Here is a 16,041-nt window from a genome sequence, read left to right as displayed (position 1 = left end):
GGAGACGAAGATTATCGCTCGGCTTTGGCCTTTGACCTTTCTTGTATTGCTAGCTGGCGCTCGAGCTCTTGCAGGGCGGGAGTCCATGTTGCTAAGGAGGTTGGAAATGACCGTTTCTCTAACCATCCTTGAAACATCTAAGTCTTCAAATCTTCTTGTGGCAACCTCTTGGGCCCGCCGGGCGGTTGCTTCCCTTTCCTGAGCTCTGCAGTAATCTCTTGGAGTCTTTGGGCCAAGTTCTGAGTCTCTTGGAGCTGTTGATTGAGTAGCGTCACTGTTTCTTGGTGTGCTAGCTCTTTTGTGTGTGCTTTCGCCTGGCTTGCGCTTATGGTTTCATTGAGGGCTCGGATTTTCTTTGCATGAGCCTTATTGGTTAGTACCCATTTTCTTTCTGTAGTCGATATGCTTTTTCCTCTTCTGCTTTGAGCTGTGTTGTTAGCTGCATGATTTGGTTTTGCAGCACTTCTTCCTTGGCCCTGGCGTTTTCTTGGAAGACTTGTGTTTGTTGAGCATGTAGTGCTGTGATTTCGTTTGTGTGGTTCACTTCTTTCTGGAGTTGTTTCGCTACATGGTTGAGAACTTGAGTGCGGAGGTATGGGTTACTTAGCTTTGACTGGTGGGCTTTTCAATAGTTCTCCATCTCTTTTTGTGTAGGTAATATGCCCAATCATCCTCTTTCTCCTCATGTACCTTGGTAATTCTGTTGAGGCTTACCTTGTTGTATTTGTCTACTGGCTTTATTTGCAGCATCAAAGATATTTCTCTACAAGCTTTTGCTGTTGCCTCATCTCTAATATTCTCATAAACAGCACCATTCAAATTATATGATGGCTTCTTGAGCATGGCTTCTAATGGCATATTGTTAATGCTGTGTGGATGATGTCTAGTTGCAGCTGGAAGGTGCAGGGCTTCTCTTATCAAGTCCTCAATGATGAGGAGCTCTTCACTAGTGCCATCTGCCTTTGTGATTCTCCCTCTCTTGGTCCCCTTGTTGTAGGTCTTCAGGTACTCTGCACATAATTCTGTGTCGATTGTTCGGGGGAGTACTTGTGCCATTGCACTTAGGCTGACTTTTTCGAATTTTGTTGAACTTCAGCTTCCTCCAGTATCTTCAGACACTCGGGGCTATGGTAGTGGAGAGCTACCTTTCCATGGGGCGTATGTGTTTCGCTTGGTGATGATAGTCCCCCGGTAGGCTTGGGAATAGGGACCCAAGAAATTCAGCTTTGGTTTATATATTGTCCTTTTTCTTCGGCTGATCGGGGATCCCATAGCACCTGTAGCTTGTGATGTGGCGGCCAAGGTTTCGGGTGCTTCGGACTCCGAGGCTGACATCTGTACAGTCACATAAGGGATCAGTCTCATGAGACTGGTGGGGCTTGATACCATCTTTTTTTTTTTGTATATACATATGTTTATATATATATATATATATATATATATATATATAGATGGGGAATAGGGTAGAGAGTTCGTTAGTGTAAAAGTAATTGTATGTTAGTATCAGCATAACAACAAGGTGCGAAGAGGGTTGACCCGTGAAAGTGCAGACCCGTGAAGTGCAAACCCGTGAAATGGTTGGGCCGTGAAATGTAGAATCGTGAAATGGGTAGGGTCGTCGTCGTGAAAATGCAGACCTGTGAAATGGGACGACTCGTGAAAATGCATACTCATTATGTTGACATGTATCAGTCTTTTGTGCGTTGATTGTTTGGCCTTGGCCTCCCTAGCCTTAGTATCTTCTTGCACTTGCTGGATTTTTTCTTTTGTAAGCTGTTTCTGTTGTTTTAAGAGATGTTCTTGTTGCAAGAGCATCTCTTGGGTCAGTGGTCCAAAATATATATTTTTTAGTTTACTTCCATTAACATAACCCTCCATTTGGATGCCGTCAATTGTTTCAATTTAGACAGATCCCTGAGGTGTGATTTTCGACACTCAGAACGGTCTTAGACCTCGGTATTTAAGTTTCTTTTTCCTGGTGCTACCGACACCATACAACATGAGGACAAGATCCCCCGTTTCCAGTTCTTTTTGCTTGAGGTTTCTGTCAAACCAACGTTTCCTATGTAGTTTTTCAACCATGAGTCCATGTGATGCCATCAACTTGGTCTCATCCAGGCTTTCCAAGTCAATTAGTCTTTCGGCTAATACATTCTTTGTTAGACGCTCTTGTACGAAAATCCTTAAGCTTGGGACTAGGTATTCCATGGGCATAACTGCTTCAACCCCATAAGCAAGACGAAAGGGAGTATATCCCGTCGCTACCTTATATGATGTGCGATAGGCCTAGAGGGTTGCTATCAGTTTATGCTCCCAGTCTGTTTAGTTTGCTTCCAATGTTTTTGTCAAGATAGTACACAAAATCTTGTTTGTACTGCCTATTGGGTAATAAGGTGATGATTTTTGATGGATTACTAGGAACCCCGCAAGTAAATGATCAATCACCTCATTGATAAAATGTGAGCCACGATCATCACTGACTAATTCTAATGGACGTCCGAACCTCGAGATGATTTGCTCGTATATAAATCTTACTGTTGTCGCTCGTACATTAGCTCTCTTTGAGGCTCTGGCTTCTGCCCATTTTGTGATATAGTCAGTGGCTACGATCACATATCGGGGCGTGCCGCTTGACTACTAGGTCCCACAAAATCTATCCCCCATTTCTCAAATGGTTGTCTTACAATGATGGGGGTTAGCAGCATCTTGTCCCTTTGTTGTGGGATAGCGAAACGTTGACATTCTTCGCATCTTTTGACAAATTCTATGGCATCTTCGAATAACGTAGGCCACCATAGTCCTGCTTGAAGAACTTTTCGAGCTGTAATTTCTCCAGCAAAATGCCCCGCCAGCTATCCCTGAATGAGCTTCCTCCAATATGGTGACGAACTCATCCTCTCTAATGCATCTTCTGAGTACGTTATCTTTTCCTAGCTTATATAGTTCACCTGCAATCAGTTGATAAGGTGTAGCAAGCTTGATAAGCAGCCGCATTTTGTCTTTGTTCAAATGTATTTCTTGTGGAAACCCATAAGCTATATACTTCGAGATTTCTTCACTCCATTTGGGTACCATGTCTAACTTAAATAAACAGGCATCAGGAAGATCATCATCAACACCAGTTGCTGGTTCCCCATTTGGAATTCTTAACATGTGATCGGCTAACACATGTTGTGTTCCCTTTCTCACTGCTGTGACTGTAAAGTCAAATCCTAACAACAATAGCAACCATCGTGTGATTCTCTCTATGGTGCGTGCAAGGTTTATTTACTAGGTATAGTAAGGCTTGATGGTCCACAAAAAATATAAACTTGTTGGCCAAGAGGGAATGTCGGTATTTCTTGACGGCGTAAACCATGGCCAATCCTTCTCTCTCTGTGGTGGTGTAATTCATCTCTGCATCATTTAACTGACGACTAGCGAAGCAAACTGGATAGTCCAATTTAAACTCACCAAGCTGGGTTAACACGCAACCAATTGCAAAATTTGATGCATGAATATGCACGTGAAATACGAGATCCCAATTGGGGGGTCGTAGAATTGGTGCGCTAGCCAATGCTTGCTTTAGATTATCATAAGCTTCTTGACACTCCTAAGTCCACTCAAAGACAATGAGAAGCTTGTATAAAGGTCTAGCTATTTCAACATAAAAAATTATGAAGCGTCGATAATACCCCACATAACCCATAAACCTTTGCACTCCTTTGTAATTGGTAGGTGGTGGTAGCTCCAATATTAGTTTGACCTTACTATCGTCAGTGGATATACCATTCTTTGAGACAATGTGTCCCAATATCACACCATGCTTGACCCAAAACTGACATTTCAAGGGGTTCAACGATATACAATATAATCGACATCGCTCGAACACTTTCCTTAAGCAAGTCAGATGGTCTACCCATCGAGAGTGTGCACATAGATCGTCAATGAATGCTTCCAACCACTTTTGTAAGTAGTCCTTGAAAGCTATGCACATCAACCGTTGAAAGGTTGCTGAGGCATTTGTGAGGCCGAACGGCATAACCTTGTATGCATACGTCCCCCACATTGTGTTGAAAGCTGTCTTGTGTTGATCCTCTAGTGTTATGGACACCTGATTGTAGCTGGAGAAACCATCCAAGAAGCTATACGCTTCTCTCCCATCCACTCTTTCCAAAACGTGTTCTGTATAAGGAGGTAATGGGTAATGGTCCTTCCTAGTGTGGCTGCATTAACCTTTTTAAGATCAACACACACCCTAAGTTTTCCATTCTTTTTAGGCACTATCACGATGGGTGACAACCAATCCGTATGTTCGATTTCATAGATGAAATCTGTAGCAATAAGCTTATCAAGTTCCTCCTTTACAATTGCCACATACTTAGGATTCATTTGGGATGGTTTCTGCCTAGTTGGTCTCGAACCTTCCATAATTGGAAGGTTTCTGCCTAGTTGGTCTCGAACCTTCCATAATTGGAATCGTATGTTGTACCACCTCAGGTGGTACCCCTTTCATCTCCTTGTAATTCCAAGCGAAAAAATCTTTAAAATCCTTAAGGAGAGCAATGAGCTCTTCCTCTTTAGCCGAAGTAAAATCTTTAGCAATGTATACGGGCCGAGCTTCTTCCCCCACCAGTCTCGCAATATCCACCTCCTTGACTTTTGTTGCGGGCCATTGTATGATGCAGACATCCCATCCTCTTTCACCCTAGTAGCTATTAGTCGGACCACCCTCCGTTCATCAACACTGTAGTTCTTGAAATGGTCGGGCACTTTTGGCTTTAGCCATGATCTTTTTTGCCTCACGTTCTGCCTCTGCTAGGGCTTTATTGCATTTTCGGCGTCCTGCTTTTATAAACTTGCATGCGCCTGGCACTTGAAAGTCGACTTTCTCTTTATGCCTCCCCTCCAACAATATCTTACTCAACTCCTCGCCCCAATCCTTTAAGAATTCATCGTGTACCTTCGTAGCCTCAAGGTATCTCAGCACTGGGCGTCCGTGGGTCTGCTTAACAGGGCATTTCGTCGGACTATATATTGTTTCTGTCTCGGCCATTGTGCACTCTTGTCGCACGTGTTAGAGCTAGGGACTTGCCAAGCACCGTGTGCGACCCACGAATGGCTGCAAGCACACAACCAGAAAACCAGCAAGCTCAAAACAGGGAGCGATGGTGTGTCACTCATCGCTCAGACCGCTGTCGTGAAGGATTCTCGCACCACGATGAAGAAGGAGCCACCGCCGCCGCTCCACCGCCTCGCCACCATGCTGCCATGCAATGCTCGATTGCTACACTCTCTCTCTCTCTCTCTCTCTCACACACACACACACACACACACACACACACACACACACACACACGCTGGAGAAGGAGATGGAGAAGATGAAGCAAGAGCACTCCTTGTATTCAACACTCAGAGAATGAGAGGTTTTAGGTTACATTTGACTTTTATATGTGACCTGGCCGTTCACACATGGGCGCCCATACATGGCCGGCCGATCCTAACCCTTATCCTGATGAAATTGGAGGCGGTGATCACCCAATCCCCTTACCCTTTACATGTGGTGCCGACAAGCCCGGCCCATGACTCAAAATACGTAAAATAATTATATGACGTAAAAAGTAATACGTCTCAATGTCCGCCTAGGTTAACATGCCCTCCTTCTTGATGTAGATTCTGTCCTCGGAAGCTATGGTATGGTAAGCTCGACAGGGTTTGTTGTGGTAGACTGTATTTGCAAAACAGGAAAAAGTAGAGTGAAAGCATGCTTGGTTTTCAAAAGATATAGAGCGTATCAAAAATAAAATCAAGCATGTTAGACCACAATGGAAGTATGCCATGAGAACCTAGTTTAAGAGGTCACATTGAGGAGCTAGCGTAGCAAATTAACAGGAGTTTAAAACTATTGAAAGTAATTCAAGAGTTAGCAAGGTGTCGAAGGTTAATCAAGGTCTACAACTGGCCTAAGTCAATGAAAATTACCAAGCTTAATAAATAAACAGATGGCCACAATGTTTATATTCTAAAAATAAGCTAATCCCAAGAGCCTAAGGACACAAGAAATATCAGAGTCATAGGAGTCTTTTGCCTTTATTTCTTTTATGCATGTGACAATTTTTACAAACAATGGCGACCTCCCTAAAGCAAAACTAGCATTGACCCTGGTGCCATGTTTACCACAAGGCCTTCTCCAGGAATCTACTAGTTCACCTTAGGCAAGGCTACCCCCTACCAACCCCCAGGGCATCGGTCTGGAGTGGAATACTCCTCGCCTACCAACAAGTGTCAATAGGGCGATAGGCCGACATGAAAGCACATAACAGACATACATTGCCATTTTTTGTAGGCCTTTCTTTTTATTTTTTATTTATCTCTTTGGATTTTTGCTCCCAAATTATCATGCGTTCGTATATCCTTTCAACAAAGGGGTAGAAGCTTTGTCTTAGAGGTCAACACACAGGGCCAGGTTGTTCAAGCTTTAAGATGGTTTTAACCCTAGACCTAAGACAACCATATTCCAAGGTTAACTAAAGACATCATACATTCCCAAGAATATCTAAAATAAGGTTAATCTCAATTAATGATTTACACTAACACCTTATGTAACTTCAAAAACTAAGTAGTGCTTGACAAATTCCATGTGGTCATGTATTATAGTTCATGCAATTAATTGAATAGTAAAAATGAAAGAGAGTGGTCATGGAAGAATTACACCTGTATTTTGGAGATCACATCAGTGGGAAAAAATAAGGACTCGTTTAAGGACACAAAACTAGAAACAACTTGAAAACACTAACCTACCTACCAGTCACACCACACTAATACTTACCTGAGGATCAAGGTAAGAGGATGTTGTAGAGTTCTAGCTGTAGCCCTAAGGCTGTAGCCCTAAGGCTAAGCCTCTATCCGAATAAATAAAATCAGCCTCGGTAGTGCCATGAGTCTCATCCGTCCATTCATCCTTAGATATATCTTCTTCGTCCTCCCATCCACATAGACTTGTCACAAGAATGTAACAATGCGAGGATAGTCATCCTGTGGAAAAGTAAAGACTTGGGCTATCGGGGATACGTCCTCTCTACGGAGTAGGGGTCAGTCGTGGTCAATAGGCTAGTACATCTATATGACCCAATTCGGTTTTAATTACAAGATAGCACATGTGAAATATCTAAGAAAGGTACAGATGATACCTCTCACCAAAGGTGGGAATGGATGAAGTGTGTGATGCTCGTGCATCTGCCATATCTGCAAACACAGATATAGCATCAGTAGGTTGAAGACAGGTCAATCTTGTTTTTAATTGTGTGTGCGGATAACTCTCCTCTTAATGTGCTCTTGCTCTTTTTACATTTTCTTTTCTTTTCTTTTTTGTGTATGAAGCTATATATATACATTCCCTCGAATTTGGGAGTTACATGGTCAGGGGAGAAGGTTAGGGAGGAAGCAATAGAATGTCGAATGTGAGTACAGGCTCCCCCCTTCCTTGGGTAGATCATTTTTTTTGCAATGATATTGTAGCCCCTTGGAACCAATTTGTCTAGTGGATTATAGGAGATGATGTGGGCAGATAGCTTTTTATGTCCCTTATGTGGCCACATCAAGTTGCAGAGATGGTAGATTTACTGTACTACTTGAGCTTTATTGAATGGGCACTATGAATAGTGATCAATGCTCTATAAATGCTCCGTCAAGGCCACCGAGATAATAGATGCAGTTCTTATGGAATCCCCACCCCACAAGATATGTGCATCCTTGTGCCATCCATGTGCCAATAAATGCTCACACTCCATGTGCCACCTTGTGCTTTCCATGTGCGTTGACCAATTGACTTCACCTCTTACAAGTGATCATACAAATCAACCTTTGATCTAGGACCCTTAGTCTTTCTATTTCCTTTCTAATGTGCATGCTCTCCCCCTTGCTCTACTTATGTTTCACCCTTAGACATTGCTATTTCAATCCCCCAGGGACATGCAGTATGAAGACCAACATGCCAGCACAATTGCAAGAAACCCACTCGTGCAGTGACCTTGACATTGGCAACAAGGCAACACGATCACTGGCAAAAAGCAACTAGCACAAAGTAATCAACAAAAAACACCCTCATCTAGCCACTTACTAGCAATCCAACAAGCGAAAAACAAGACAATCCCAACGTTGGCAACAAAAGGCAACATCGTCGCTGGCAAAGAAGCCACCAGGACGCAGTAACCAGTAAAAAGATGCCCTCCTCTAGGCACTACTGGCAATCCAACAAGCAAAAAACAAGGCAATGCCGATATCCAAGTTCTTCCCACAAACTCGTAAGTGTACGTAAAAAACTTCACCCTCCTTTTCTTGCAAATTTTATCTCCCTGCCACTGAGTAGGTAGAGCACTCCCACAGAGGGTAGAGCTGGTACATCTAGGATTGTTTGTAGAAATCCTTGGCCTCTTTTATTTATTTATTTTCACTCTTCTCTTTCTTTTCAATGGTGCTCGATCCCCCTTTCTCTCTGTTCGCTGTTATACTTACTAGTTGTTTTCTTTTGTTTACTTTACTTGGCTCTAATAGCCTTAGCTAAGCTTAGATAGCATAGTATACTTTGTTATTAAAGTTTCAAAAGCTTTATATTTTAAACTTTTATACTCAAAAGCTTTAAAACCTTTAAAGCTTTTTTCTTTAAAAGCCTTCCATTTTCTAGCTTTTCAAATCTAAAGCTTTATTTATTAAAGCTCTAAATCCGTACAAGATTTAGGGCTAAAAGCTCTAAAATTTTTATAAGGCTTAAAAAAAATCTTCTCTCTAGCCAAAGCGCATAAACTTCATAAGTTTTAACTCAAAGCTTACACAAGATCTATGATATTTGCAAAAAGGGGGTTTTAGAAAGGGTCAAAGGTTCCACTAAAAGGCTTTTAAAACTCTTTTACACCTTAACTAGAATGTGCCTCCATGGTATGGGACACTAAGACTTTTTTCACATATGTTCATTTGATTGGATTGTTACATATCTGCATTATGTGTTGATTGAGTTTTCTACACTAATCATCATCTCATGGATTTACATAACTGAGTACAGTTACAACCCAAGCAAAAGGGAATGTTATGAGAATCACTCTTGAGTTATGGGAATTATATTTCTTATTTTATATTGGGGATGCCCGTGTGGGTGCCATGCCAGTGGGTACATGTGATTTGATATTTTGGTTGCCTATTTCTCATGACAGCCTTGGGTTTGATTGATGTATTCAATTAATTGTTTAATTGATATGGAGTATGTCTATGAGTATAGGTAGTGAGATGTGCAAGGGTATCGATTAAGGTTTCGCACTGTACGAGGGTATTGATCAAGGTGGCATATGGATGTAGACTAGTCGGTGGTGTGAAGACGAAGATCATATGTTAATCGTGTATTACAATTTTATTGATAATTTATAGCCTACCATGTAGCTAGATTTTATATGCATATGTACACAAGGTTATTTTATGTGTATATATGCATAATATTATTTTATGTACGTATGTGGCTAGATTTTATGTACGTATGTGCACAAGATTATTTTATGTACATATGTGCACAATATTATTTTAATGTGTGTGTGTGTGCACAAGTAGTTATGTGTATAGGCCCATTGTATTGATTATTGGGAAAAGGTTTTGTCATGTGTGAAACCTTGGAAACTTTGGACAAGGTTATTTATATGTAAAGGAAAAGCCCAAAAGTGGAAAAGGTGCTATTTTTGGCTCCAAGGTCTCAAAATATGAATATGAATATGAATATGACATACAATAGGGGTGAGATTGCACCCAATGCTTTTGTTTTGTGTGGTGAAGTATTTCTGTTCATGTCTTTTCCATTCCAGTGTTTACGTTCACCTCTTCTATGCCATCTTATTTTTCCATTCAATTTAATCAAGTAATTGAGAGTATATGGTTTAAGTTTGTACGTAGAGAAAGGTCTTATAACAATCGCTAGGACCTTCCTACAATTAGCAGGAACCTTTCATGCCTCGTTTTCAACCCCACCACACTCATCAATCCACCTTGGCTCTAGCCCCAATTCTCATCGATGCTACGTCCATTGCACCACATAGATCACTCAGTTCCCTTGGTAGTTATGGGCACAACCATGTACAAATCCACTACGCATGCCTCTAACAAGCTATTGATGTTGGCTCCCAAAGAAAAGGGATGTCAAGTAAATGTTGAAGAAAGTAGTAGAGAGAGTCAAATAAAGCAATTGTGTTAGAGAAGTTTTTGTTGGGAGAAGTGTATCCACACAGGCACACCTTTTGTGGCCCATGCACGTCACCTACATATCTCACTATAAGCATCATAATTTTCACTTCTCGGATCTTAGAGCACACACAAACACTTGCACCTGCAACTCACCTCATCAGTTCTAATCCTCCAAGTATTTCTCTGGATGGGGAACCATAGCAAGGTGCAAGCCTTACCCATGGTACGACCCATCAGCTAGAGAACCCTTGACCTTGCAAGCACCTCCCTTGAAGTTCCATGCCTATTTCCTCCACTTCGACTCCAACTCCACACCAACAATAGCTCACCCTAACCAATTTATTAATCAAAGAAAAGCCATATGTGGGCATAGTACCTTGTCATGCGAAGATGCCTCCGACCTCCATCTATTCATGCCAATCATTCCATGGGGTCCTAGCACTCATTCTATAAAACACAAGGTGCACACTGCTTCTACCAACTATCTCATTTTAAATGGTCAACATCACTTGCATGAAGAACCTCTACATTGCCTATCACTTTCCATGCCATCTCGATAAGCTGCTTGCCACCATAACCTTTCCCCCTATCATTTGTCTACAGTTGCTCCCGAACTAACCACTTAATCTCGGAGGCCAACTCCATGGCATATTCTCGACCATCCACTTCTCGTTCGGTAGTAGCTTCACCCATCGACTTGGTGATGCGAGGAGGCGGTCAATATTAGGAAGGGGGTATGTCATAATCGGTTTCACCCACCCAACCTATTGTAAGGTGCTTTGCCACCTCACCCACACGAGCTGGCACTTACCTGTTGTAAGATGTCGCTAAAACATTAAAGCGGCTTTACCATGCACTTAATGTCAAATAGAGAAAGTCTACCAACTTAGTGTACATAGGTGCTTAGTAATAGAGGCCATACCATTTTTAAGTTTAACCGGCCTAGTGTGAAAACTAGTCACTTGTGTATAAGTCATTTTTGACAATAAGCAAAACAAATTTTTCCCTTGCAATAGTTTACTTGTGAGACCTCCTTCTTCACTCTTCTTGCTTGCTTGTATGCTTTTGTGTTCTTACTTACTTGATGAATGCTTGTTTTTGGATAGGTGTGATTATAGGTCTCCCTCTAGCATTAGCTTCTTGTTTTCCAGTCTTTTGTGAGAGAGAAACATCGTGAAGAACCATCTCTTCTTGCCTCCATCTAGGCATTAAAATCTCTCCCTTCACTCCTTTGGCAAAGGAGCATTCCAATGTGACAACAAAGTGAGGATGCAATGGACAAGCTAGTACACCCACATGGAAGTTGCATTTACGACTTGAAGGCAAGACCCAATGACACATGCTTCGTTGGTAAGGCTAAGGTAAGCACTTGAACACATGCTCACTCTATAAAGGTGTGCATCATGCCTCAGGATGGAAGAAACAAAATAGTATGCGCGCTTATTTCATAGATACATGCAACTATTAACTGCACCCTTAGGGACCAATCCACAATACTACCACTCTTGTCCACAAAATCCTACTTATCAAGAAAAAAATACATCTATACCATAATATATGCCACTTAGCATCAATTTTATGTTGCATCTAGCAAATCTTTTATTCCTTCTTCACTAGGGGAATGAAGTGTACTTTAATAAAATGTACGTACTTGGTAATCTTATTGTAGAAACTCTAGTACATCTAACCAAGATAATTTGATGTTGCCAATTTTCATCTTAAATGAATATTAGTCACCCCTTCTCCACAAGAGGAATGAAGTGTGAGTTTGATCCCTATCAAGGAAAGTCCTATTGGAGGTATCCTTCCATGTATACACATGTTGCTATTCACACCCTATGATGGCATACTCTTAGACAATCCACTACTCTAATAAAGGAATAAAGTAATATCCTTCTTTGCCTAGCAATATTGTTTTTACCAAGTACAAGCTTGCAAACTCTCCAAGTCCTTCTTTCAATACATCGTCTCTAGGCTTTAGAGCTTCAAAGATTACACAGGGATGCTTGACCCTTTCAAAGTTTTTTAAAAAGTCTTTTTGACCAATCAAAGCCTTCTAGATTTACAAGTATACACTCTTACCCTTTTTAATCCTCAATGGTCCCAACACAAGGATTGTCCAAATAAAACTCAAAAACCTAGCTCACTTGAGCTCTAGAAACATGCCATGTGTGGTCTAAGATGATAAATCAAAACAAAGCTATTACTCACCCTTTTAATCTATACAAAATTGTGCTAGCACTTACATGATAATCAAAACAAAGCTATTACTCACCCTTTTAATCTATACAAAACTGTGCTAGCGTTTACCCACTCACAAGAGTTTCCTTAGTTCCTCTGGTTCTCTTGCCCTTTGAGCTATTACATGGGTTCCTTGGACATCTTGCAAGTGCCTTGGTTGTGAATACATGAATCCATATACTTATCTCTCAACCACCCAACAACCCAACCTTCCTTTGGATGCTTGCCTCAACCAACAAACCCAACCTTCCTTTGGATGCTTTCCTCAGACAACTTTTCCTACTATACTAGCCAATCCTTGCCAATTTGGCATTCCATAAAGTGTGCCATGTGTTCAATCAAGTTAGCTGACTATCACACTAATGTGTTATGTACTTGGATAGCCAACAATATCGCCTAGTCTTGTAAAATCAGTTTATTAATGGATCATGTGAGCAATGGATTTGACATTAGATTATAAAATTTATCATGTGAGATTGATACGATTAGAAATTGGATTAAAGATCATTGGTTATGCTTGGTCCTTGGCAATTCCAATATAGTGAGAGGATTGATATGGCAGGGATCGTTTTAGGAGCTTGAAAGCTGTGAGTCAGTGTGGTTGCAGACGTTGTAGCTATGGTCATGTGAAAATGGATTGTCATAGATGTAAAAGCCTATAAAAGGACATGCTACTTATGTATTGGCTATTGAAACCTAGTGGATCATGGTGCGAGTGTTTTCATCTTGTAGTCCAAGCATGTTCATCAAAGTTTAAACTTTACAATGCCTACTTTTGTTAGTCGATATAGTGTTTTAAGCTTGATTAAGTAATCATCACTACTACTAATAATCTTGATTAGCAAATTAATCATCACTACTATTAATAATCACCACTACTATTAATAATCTTGATTAGCAAAGTATGATCTCTATAAGTAATCATCAATACTATTAATAATTTTCATTAGCAAAGTATGATCTCCTACAAGTATATTCAAATAAATAAATAAGCATTACTATTATTAATCTTGATTGGAAAAGTTATAAGCTCTACAAGTTTATACACATAATCAAATTTATACACTTATACATATACATGCATAAATGTGTGTGTGTGTGTGTGTGTGTGTGTGTGGCCCTTTACAATCTAGGTTTACATCATAGACAGATATGGCGAATCATAGCTTCTTTATTGCATGTACCTCCACTACAATTGAGTCATACCTTGGATGACTGGATTTTGGTGAGTCAAAATGCAAGATGTCGTGCGGTGCCCCTTCGCAATCTAACTTCAGCCAATGTATACAAATTGTTTCTTCCTCCTCCTTGAATATAGGCTCACGGAAACTCATTATGGAACATTGACAAGTCTTCTAGGTAGTGGAGGGTGGCTCTCTTGAATATCTGGAAGTGTAGATTATCCCTCAAATAGAAAGTCTTCTTTTGGAGATGCCTCGGTGGTGCCTTACCAGTTGGCAGTTTTTTGGCTCAAAGATGTACGGTGTTCACATCCACGTGAGACAGTCTATCATCTTCTATGGTCTTGCCCCCATTCTCGTGCACTATTGGATAGATTGTCAATACAAGAACTTTTGGAAAATTCTTTTTGATATTTGGCACCATTTCCCCTAGTCTACCAGAATTTGATGCTTTCATTGCATGGACTAGATTTTGGGCCCTTTGGTCCATCTATCATGCAAGAAATTAGGAGATTTTTGCTACACAAGATATTCCCTATTTTGTTTTCTTCAGGAGATCTCTTCTTTTGTCGCTCAGAGACTCTTTTGACCTTAGAGATCTTCCTTTGCATCAGCTAGAAGTGTTCTTTGACTGCTTTTGAACCTTAGCTGTCCTGCTCTTGGATAGCTGGGTTTGTAACTTCCCTTGTGTTTCTTGTATTCTGATTGTAGGTTTTCCCCTCCACTTGGAGGTTTCCCACTTGTATATACTATGTGTGTGTGTGTTGTCATGTTCTTTTGCAGTAGGCTAATCAAATTGTTACACCTCAAAAAGAATTGAAAATGAAAGTGTCTTTTACAGAGAGGAAGAGTAACATAATGACCTACATGGTTTAGGGAAATGGAAATCTCCTGGATAGGATGACTTGACAATAGAGTTTTTTTTCAGTACTGGGATTCACTTAAAAGTGAAGTTCTTTATATTATTAATATTTGTTGTTGGCACTTTGGTGTGCTACCATCTTCTTGGAAGCAAGGGCTTGTGCGTCTGCTCCCCAAAACACAACTATGCTTGTTATTTACAAGCTAGTTGCCAAAATGTTGGTCAACAGATTGAAAGATGTCCTTCATGATGGATTGCACCCTTCTCAATATGGTTTTGTGCCTAGGCGACAAATCATGGATAACATTACAAATGCCTACATAGGCATTGAAAATACTAAATAAACAAATCAGGATGTTCTCATCATGCAAATAGATATTGAAAAGACTTTTGACAGTGTCCAATGGCAATTCATAGCTCAGTGATGGACAAAATGGGTTTTGGTCCTAAAATGAGGAATATCATATATTGGCCAAATAGGAAGGGACATCCCAATGTATTATTAGAAATGAACTCTCTACTCCATGGAAGCTTGGACGATCCATGAGACAGGGATGCCCACTGAGTGCCGTACTTTATGTGATAGCTACTCACCCATTACTCTTGTACATGGATAATTTGATTGTGGAAGGGAGGCTACATGGTATTGACATTATAGGAGCCAATCAATTTGTTAGTCAAGCATATGGAGATGATTCCTTCTTTTTTCCTAGAAACGCATAACATGATATCAATGTAATCATGGATGGGTTGAAGCTATACGGATTAGTTGCTAGATTGACATTTTTACTAAGTCCAAGATGTTGCATCTTAAAGAAAGTGACTCGCATTCTATTATTGCCTCTAGATCATATTGTACGACAGCTTGGATATCCTATCGGATGGAAAGGGTCTCTCAAGCAAGAAAGGCAATGGGTTATAAATAAGTTGAATCATAAGATTGAGTATTGGAAATTGTCGACCATTACATGTACGGCTGCATATCATCCAATCCATCATCATGGCCTATGTTCAGTTCCACTAGCCTCTATGCCTTGGTCAAATAAGGATATTGACAATTTCATGTCCAAAGCTTTAGAATGTTTATGGGCGAACAAAATTAGATAGAAAGACTACCAGATTGCTCAAAAAAGAATATATGCACTCCCAAAATACATGGAGGACTGAATATATTCAATATTTACTACCATGTCATTGCAAGAAGAGCAACTTTGCTTCTTGAATTCCTTCACCAAAAGCAACCTTGGACTTTGATGCTGGCACATTTGATTGTGACAATGAAAACAAAAGCTTTTGGGAATTGGATAGTTTCGCACCAAGACGTCATATTTGAAAGATTTGAAGGTTGGATTGCCCGTATTCCACTTAACTTATACATGACTCGCAAAAGCTTCTTTGTCATCTTTCTCGGTCAAGAAGACCCCCAAATTGCGAAAAGAAAATATTCATTGGAGTAGGGCTTTTCGGCATTCATTGGCTGCACTACAACCAAGAAAAGCATACTTCCTCTCCAACTTTGGTGTACACTTGGTCGTGATGTTGATGATCAAGGCAATATAT

Source organism: Cibotium barometz, chromosome 39, assembly GCF_041138505.1.
Source record: "Cibotium barometz isolate CiBa-2024 chromosome 39, ASM4113850v1, whole genome shotgun sequence".
Lineage (NCBI taxonomy): Eukaryota > Viridiplantae > Streptophyta > Polypodiopsida > Cyatheales > Cibotiaceae > Cibotium > Cibotium barometz.
The sequence above is the reverse complement of the archived record's forward strand: the minus strand, read 5'-3'. Positions refer to the sequence as shown.